At 37.1% G+C, this 9,092-nt stretch overlaps 1 pseudogene; it reads left to right on the plus strand.

Annotated features, from left to right (window-relative positions):
* The first annotated feature begins 3,152 nt into the window (after window positions 1–3,152).
* On the plus strand, window positions 3,153–3,719 carry LOC129088067 (transcription initiation factor TFIID subunit 12-like; annotated as a pseudogene).
* The last annotated feature ends 5,373 nt before the right edge of the window (window positions 3,720–9,092 follow it).

Genomic DNA, 9,092 nt, shown 5'->3' on the forward strand with positions numbered 1-9,092 from the left:
AGGGAGTGAACAGAAATGAAATTAAATAAAAGATCTATGGCCTTTCAAAAATCCCAAAGCAACAAAAAAAAGCTCCCTAATATAAAATAAGTTCTGATGTAAACTTTCCCTTTTTTAATTTGTTCTATGTGTATTTGGCCAAAGAAAGTTTTTAGTGTCTCCATCATCACTTTGAGGACAGGTCAGTCAGCTGCCCCTCGGTTAGTGGTCTCGGTAGCAGCCCTGCTTAGGCCAAGTAACTGAGAGGGAGGAGAAGGGGGTCACTGAAGGGTCAGGCCTAAGGAAGTTCCCAGGCCACAGGTGTGGAAATGAAGGCTTCTCCAAAATGCTCAAGGGGGAAAAAGCTGGTGCTCAAATGTTGGCTTTTGAAATGCAAGACATAACAGAAAACTCTTTCTGAATCTACACTGTGCACCCTGACAGGTGTGGCTCAGTTGGTTGGGCACCTTCCCTCAAAGTGAAAGGTTGTTCATTTGATTTTTGGTCAGAGGACATGCTTGTGGGGTGTGTTTGGTCCCCAGTTGGGGTGTAACCAGAGGCAATTGATCGATGTTTCTCGCATTGATGTTCCTCTTCCTTTCCCTCTCTCTAAAAATAAATAAAGTCTTTTTAAAAATAAAAATAAATCTACACTGAGCAAGAGGCTTCTTCATTTGGGCTACAATTCTGTTTACAGTTGTTGATCTCTATTTCAAACACTCCCTGCCAATCTCCAGCCTTCTGCAACTGATTGGAAAACTATCAGCACTAAGTAAAGTCTTAGCTCAAATGTGTGAATCAATCATGCCTACCTGAAAGGAAACATAGTTGTGTACCTAAGATGAAGTTTCCCTTTGGAAACAAGAATTTTTTCACTTCCATGATTACTACTGCATGTGTCCAATGACTGGTAGACTTGTGATATATCTTGTCTCCAGCTAATTCCGTCAGTAAGAAAGGAAGTTAAAGCTCAGAATAAGTGTTTCTGTTTATACTTCAATTATCTATTTTCATAACATGTTTATGTAGGGCCTTTGGTTCATTAGAGCTGTAAGGATTTAAGGAAGTATTCACCAAGCTAAGTTCCTTGGGATGAAATAAAAGAAATATAATCCACTCATGCAGACATCTTCTCAAAAGGGCTATCATAAAGACATCACATACTTAACTTTGGGAATGGAAGTGAAGAGTCAGCATGTTAGTTAACATATTCTTGTTTTCCAAGAGATTGTGATTTTAACCACAGTTCAACCTGAACTGTGATCATTAGTGGAATAGTCATTTATTCTTATTCTAATATTGAGACCCCTGGGCCATTATATTCATTTCTCTCTCTCTCTCTCTCTCTCTCTCTCTGAATTTCTTCATATGAAAAATCTTATACTCTTAACAAATCACATTTTATTCTGTATGCGCTGAACCATTTAATAGTAGAGAATAAATTCTCATGAACTTGGGACAGTCTCTGAACAAAATCAATGGAAAAAAGACATGGACTTGTCATGAAGATAGTAAAGACTGTCTCATTTGTGAAATAATATTTTTTAAATGCACTTACTGCAGTATGTATTACCTATTGGGAATGCTTGACAATATCATAGCTCAGTGTTCCATAGCCCACAGGGAATTTTGCCCCATAGAACATTTGGCAATCCCAGAACCATATATGTCATGACATGGGAGCTGGAGGGCAGGGAGTAGGGAAAAACTATGAGGGCAGGGGGTAGGGAAAAACTATGAGGATCTATTGAGTAAAGGCCAGGGATGCTGCTAAACATCTAACAATCACATGCATAAAATAATTCTCTGTCTCAAAATGCCAATAGCACCAATATTGAAAAACCCTGTCACTGTAGTCCTCAGGAATGCCAAAAGACATGATGAGGAATCAAAAAGAGAGACCAAGAGCTGAAAACAAACGGTTGAAAACTGGTGTGGCCATGTTGGATTTTGAAGATTTTGACCATGGCAGGAAGAAGGAAGGACAGTGGAAGAGAAAAATGGAGTAAAAGATATGCCAACCAATAACCAACATATAACTATCTTACCAGGATTATATTTTCCTTTGGGAAGATTTAAAGACTTAAATAAGTGACAGTATTGGGGAATAAAGGAAACACATATTATTAATGGAACAATTTTATAGGAATTTCTGCAAAAAAAAAAGCAGCATATGAAATAGAGCTGATAAGTAGAAAAAACTAGAACCCAAAACAGGACAGAACCCACATAGACGGTATAGGGCAGGGGTTCATAAATGTGGCTGCCCATTTAAGTATCAGGATCTTTTAAAGCTTCCAGTGTCCAAGCCACACTCCAGACCAATGAAATCATAATCTCTAGGATGAGAGCAACATTAGCATTTTGGGGACCTCCCCTAGTTATTCCAAAGTAAAGACAAGTTTGGAAACCATTGATGTAAGAGTACTCAAAGAGAAATTAATGGCAATCAAAGTGAAATCAAAGCAGTGCTGCTCAGCCTTTCACCTGCATGTGAATTAGATTATCAGCCTAAATGCTGATTCTGATTCAGCAGGTCTGGGGTGAGGCCTGAGGTTCTGTATTTCTAACAAGTTTCCAGGGAATGCTCATGTCACTGGCCTATTCATCACTCTGAGAAAAACAACACACTGAACAGAAACAGACCATTTTCAACTCCCTACCCCCATCACCCTCCAGTTATACAGAATCTGCCTATAGTATTAGTCTTCTGGTTAAAGCACTGAAACTATTTCTCCAAACTAAGTAGAGACTAAACCTGGATGAGGAGAGGGATTAAAAAAAGTAATAATATGAACCCAGGGTCACTCCTGGCCTGTGCAATGAACAGTGAGAAACAAGAAAGTAAAGGCAGCTGAATCCAGGAATTGAAGGCATTTGAGGCGTAATTTTCACCCATAAGAAAATAAAACAAGAAGCTAGGTTCCAATGAAAAAATCTTTCAGCAATTACCCTAATTATCAATTATAGTGAAAACCTTGAACTAAATGTTAAGCAGCCACTAAACATTATATTATGGAGAGATAATGACTGAAAAGAAGTTCATGATATAGCTTTCATTTAAAATATATAACAGGAGTGATGCAATTGAAAGTGATTTTTATTTTTCTCTTAATAGAAACATGACAATAGAGGCAGACTCTGCATATCATGGGGGAGAGAGACCTTTGATTGGCCTTGGTCTTCACACCTCCAAAAAGAAACAGGATCTTGATAAACTCTATGAGCTGACGCCCAAGTTTCAGCAGATTATGAATGAGTTTGGCTCCTCAACCCTCATCAGCCATGCCAATTTCTCATCCATAAAACCAGACCCAGACAGCATCCCTTCACAAGGCTCTACAACCAACAGCACTACAGTGGTGAAGATGCCAGGCACTCCTGGACCAGGACAGCATCTCAGCCCAGAAAGCAATTAGGTATTGACCAAGAAGAAATTACAAGACTTAGTAAAAAAAGTGGATCCTCACAAGCAATGGGATGAACAGGTGGAGGAGATGCTGCTGCAGATGGTGGAGGATTTCATTATCAAGAGCGCAGTGACAACAGCTTGCCAGCTTGCTCGGCATCGCAAGTCTAGCACCCTGAAAGTGAAGGGTGTCCAGCTGCGCCTAGAACGCTGGTGGAACATGTGGACCTCAGGATTTGCCTCTGAAGAAATCTGTTCCTACAAAAATTCTTGCACCACAGAAGCTCACAGACAGGGAATTGTACTGATCCTGAAAACAACCAAGAAATAACACATGCACAGGTCAGGGAATTTGAAGATACCTGAGCTGAGACCTCAGCCATTTCATCCTTGGATTTTTTTTTAATGCTTTACAAAGAAGCATATATTTTTCTATTAACAGTACAGCAATATCTATAATGACTGAAGGGATCTGCCTAAAGAATAAAGCCTCCTACCCATCCCACCCCTCATTTAAAAAAAGAAACACAATAATACAAATAGTACTGCCTTCCTCCAAACAAACTTTATTTACTCCTACCCTCAATTTCCAGGGATAATCAAGCAGCTCTCTGTGGCCTTCTCAAGTCTCTGGTCCTCTGCTACCAGCAACACCCTTGGTTACTAAGAGTTGATGATGCCGGCCCAGCCCCAACACTGTTAAATAGAATGTCTGATGCTACTGATAAGCTCTCTTAAAACTGGGTTCCAAAACCGCCCAAGACCTCCCCCAGCTCAACCTGTAAGGACAGCTCTTTCATGACAGGGCAAAGAAGTCTGATTCTGAGTGTGGCAGCCATTTGGGCTAGTAACTAAACCAGAAAACATTGTAAGGAATGGTGACACTAATAACCTTCACCCACTTGCTTTGGTTTCATGTTTGAAAATAGTACCCAGGCCATATATACTTCCCCAACTCAAGACTTGTATATGAAAGTCTTAATACCAACTTACATTGTCCCAACTATAAGATCCCATATTCCATTTGTAATTCCTGCATTGGCAGTTTTGGGGAGAGGGATATATATGGATACCTGGTGATTCACCTTGAGTTCCCAGGATTCTGATATAATTCCAGTGTTTCCCTTCATGACCCTCATATTGACTCAAAGAAATTACTGTAGTTTTTGAAGAAAGTTATGGCATAGTACTTCACTGATGAGTATATTAGCATAACAGAAATCTTATTTTCAAAAGATTAGTAATCTAGACGACTGTAAGCAACCATTTAGAACTCAGTCATAAGTGAGTGCTACACCCTGGATCCAGTTATAATACCATTTCGCAACTTTAACATAACTTTCATACAGAAAAAAAATGGTAGGAGTATTTGAAGATCCCACATTATCAACATGGTATTTCAAGTCTCTGACTAAAGGTTCATGGGTGGTTGCTTCTATTAGACCATTAATCATTCTGTTCCATATGGACAACCTCAAGTTTGAAGTTATTAGCATTTTAACCCTCTGTGTAATTAGATCAGCATTATTGTCTGTTAAAAGGCAACAAATCAATAAGTCAGCCTATTAGTGTCAAATATCTTAGAAGTAAATTATTTGAAGTTTATTTTCATGTTAAAATTCTGTTGATTTGTTAAGTACCTACTCTGTTTACACCTAATGCTATTGAGTAATTGTAATTTAGCTATTTGGTTAGTCATATTTTTTTCAGTTTAGGTTCTTTTCTGGTTGAAACTGAATAATAGTCTATATACTAAGAAGAAAAATAAAAAGCATTATTACAAAATAGAGGAAGAAAAGTAAAAAAATCATCTTCACCTATCTAATAGTCCAAAAGTATTATTTGTATGCATATTGTCTATTACATTCATTTCCTTCCTAAAATTTCATCAGGAATATGCTCTAAAAATGCAGCTAATGAAAGACAAACTATGGTTTTGATAATCATTAAAGGAAATTATGTAAAGACAGAAGAGGTTGGTAATTTAAAAAGAAGATCTAGAAACTAACAGGATTTCAGTTGTCTACTAAAATATAAGTTCCCTGAGAGTAAAAACTGGCCTCTTATTCACTATGGGTTCTTAATAAATATTTTCTGTATAATCACTGTTTGGAGTAGCCTATGCAAGGGAACACAATGTATATTAAAGGCATAAATATTCCAGTTGCTAAAAAATGATGTTCTGTAGTGGAGCAGAAATATCCTGCAAACTCCACCACAACCTATATGATATGCTCTATAGAGCTAGAGTCTCTTCCAACTTTATACTCATCAAAGCCAACCTTCTCATTGCTAAACTCACTTCTAGAAGTGTGACATAGCAAAAAATACTTGAATGTTCCAGTTATTAGAATTATCTATACCCACTGGTCATCTAACAATTTGGCATTCAGTTTCACAAATAAATCTATAAGTTTGACTATATGGACACATTTTTCAAAGTCTTATAACTCTTCAGTAAATTAAAAGCATTGGATTCTAATTATTCACAGCTAAAAGCAAAACCCTACCAGGTACCAAACAAGTGACAGACACTCTGTTAAAACCTTATCAGAAACATGTAGCCAAGCACTTCGCAATTTCAAAACAATGACTAATTCTAGACATCAGGGGACTGGGCCAACAGCCAAGATGGAGAAGAAAACTACTCAATGATCAAATTTGCTCCTGCCAAAAAGAACCTAGACTTCAATTGGGGGAAAGCTGGATTTTAGACAATCCCTAACTCTATAGTATTATACATATTGCTAAAACTCTTGTTTGGTGAGTTTTTTCAAAAGTAAAATAAACATATTAGCTGTATCTATTTTTTCAGGGATGTGGTTTGAGAAGGAGAAAAATATCACTATTATGAAGTACAAAGGGACAGTTAAAAATCAAGAAGAAAGTCTTTTCTGCCAGAGTTTCTCATTAAGGGAAACTCAATACATCTCAAAATAGAACTGTCTGTCCTCTTCCCTATCTCTAAAATCTTTCTTTATCTTCCCAACTAATCTATTTCAGTCAATGGTGTGTGTCATTATTCTTCAAATTAATAGGCATGAATTCTTAAATGTGTCTTCTATGCTTCCTTTTCCTTTATATACCAAATCAATTTATTATGCAGTCATATCAATTATTAATAATTAATCCTTACTCTTCTCTGTTTCCTCTGCCAGTATCCCTAAGGCTTCATCAACACATACCTGAACATAGAACATAACTAATAACAGATCATATAACTTACTGGTTTTATTCATTAATGTAATGGAAATGCAAAAATTTATGTTTTTGCATTTTTTTTATCTTGTTTTCTCCATTGAAAAGTCTATTTCTTTGGGACTGAGGCTTGGTAATCATGAAATCAAAAAAACTTTTAGGTTTAGTTCAAGTAGGATGTGATTATATTTAGATAATGTTTTTCAACTTACAAATATTTTTGCATAAGATTTTTGATGTAGAAAGGTAGATTCTAGATCTTAGAAAGGTAGAATCTACCTTTCTACATCAAAAGTCTTATATCTGCCAAATACAATTTCTCCCTGTTTTCAAACATTGCATTATTTGTCTAGTGCTTCAAAATCCTGGAGCTAGAGGACTCAATTCCAAGAAAATTCACTCCTTCACATGGTTGCTGGCAGGAGGCCACAGCTCTTCCCGAGTGCAGCTCTACATGTGCTGTTTAAGGATCACTGCAATGTGGTGGCTGGCTTCTGCCAGAGTGAACAACACAAGAGAAGACAAGGCAAATGCCAGGGTGTCTTCTATGATCTGTTTTAGTAAGTCACACACCATCACACCCGTGGTGTCACACGGTAAATCCCACTTAACATAGAAAAGGATTACGCAATAGCAGGAATACTAGGAGGCAAGGGTTATTGAAAGCCATCCTGGAGGATGGATACATCAATAACTAACTTTCATGTGTATGTGTGTGTGTGTGCTGTGGTCATCAAACATTTCTGTGGGTCACTATTTCATCCAAGAATGTCCTATATTACAGATGTATCCTTAATTAGAAGAGTAACTTCTAGACTGGAATTTAGGAAAATACTAACCTAAAGCTTTGAAATACAGCAATAAAAATAGAATAAATTGCTCATATTCCAATAATTCTGAACACTCTATTTGAACACAATAAATTTTTCCCCTGGTTTCACATGTTTATATTTATTTATATACCCTCTCATTTTGTTTCTTATGTGGGGGTGGGAATGGGAAAATAAGAACTGATAATCATGGGTTCCAGTTTCATCTTGGTATTTGAGTTCGAGACTTTGTAGATTCCACTCAAGCCTTAATAACCTCATCTTTGCCATTCAAAGTGTGGTCCAAGGACCAATAATAGCATCATCTCCTGGGAATTTATTACAATTGCAAGTTGATGGACTTGCTTCAGGCTCACTAAATCAGAATCTGTGTTTTTAACAGCATGCTAGGTGAGTTGTGTAAGGAGTTTCTCTCTAGAAATCACTTCACAGACTGTGAAAGCCACTATGCCAAATTTTTCACCTCTCTAAAGAAAAATATCTATCAGCATTCTCTCTACAGTGGCTGTCTCGGAACACTGTTGATTGAGTTACATCATTATGACCTCCCCTCTGGACAGCCTCTTTCCGTTTTTTCCAGGGAAAAGCAGTAACTCATTGTAAGTTATCTCTATAAAATGGAAATTTGCACATAAACAGAGCAGAATATGGAAAATGCTTTTACATTTTTGTTTCCTTTCTTATAATTTAAGTACAAAAGCATTACACTCATAATGAATGGTCTTGTGAGAATCTTCCTACTTTTCAAAAGATAAAATTTGCAGTTTTCATTGAATAACACAGGTTTCCCAACTCCCACAATGAACATAAGCAAATCATCACTTCACTTCTTGAGTCCCAGTTTTCTCATGAGTAAAATATGGGTTACCACAGTAACTCATAAAGTTTTTCCTTTTACGTTTTTTCATATTTACAGTCAGTAAAATGTACAGATTTTAAATGCACAGCATGATGATATTTAACAAACATACCTGTGTAACCACCACATTAGTTAATGTCCATCACCCACAAAGTTACCTTGGCCCCCATTCTCTCAACACTACCCCTTATGTAGAATGGGTGGAGAGTTTTGTAGATAATATTCAGGAAATTAGAGCTGGGGGGGGCGGATTTCATTTTAAAGATGAAAGAACTCAAATTTACCTAAGTTTTCCAGCTAGTGAGTGGCAGAGCTGAAAACCAACTCTACATTATTGTTTCACATAGTTCTCCTTTCTTCTGTAAGTTAAGAAATAATTGGAAGGATATACCCAAATGGCTTTCATCACCATAATTACTTTTGCCTGTTGTCAAGCTTCACACAGATGGAATCATCTTATATGTGCCCTTTGACTCTGGCTCCCTTTACGCAACACAGTGATTCTGAGACTCATGTATGTTGGTGCGTGTGTGAGTAGTTCTCAAATGGTTGTGTTGAAACTCAAATAAAATGTATGTTAAGAGTAGATTTTCCACAAATACTTTTCCAGCCTGAAAATGAAATATTTGAAGGTCCTAAAATTTCCATCTCTCTCTCCCAAATACTATAGAGTTAGGAGATAAAATTTCATCATCCCCGCCCTGCCCCGCCATTGGATGACTAATTTTGCTGCCTGTACTTGGATTTTCTGATATGTTACTGAGAATTTCTACTGCAAATAAAATGGACTGAGCTCTCTCCCAATCAGAGCATATTA

This window comes from Pteronotus mesoamericanus, unplaced genomic scaffold (genome assembly GCF_021234165.1).
Source record: "Pteronotus mesoamericanus isolate MK-2021 breed Mesoamerican mustached bat unplaced genomic scaffold, CSHL_Meso_final scaffold_54, whole genome shotgun sequence".
In the NCBI taxonomy this organism is placed as follows: Eukaryota; Metazoa; Chordata; class Mammalia; order Chiroptera; family Mormoopidae; genus Pteronotus; species Pteronotus mesoamericanus.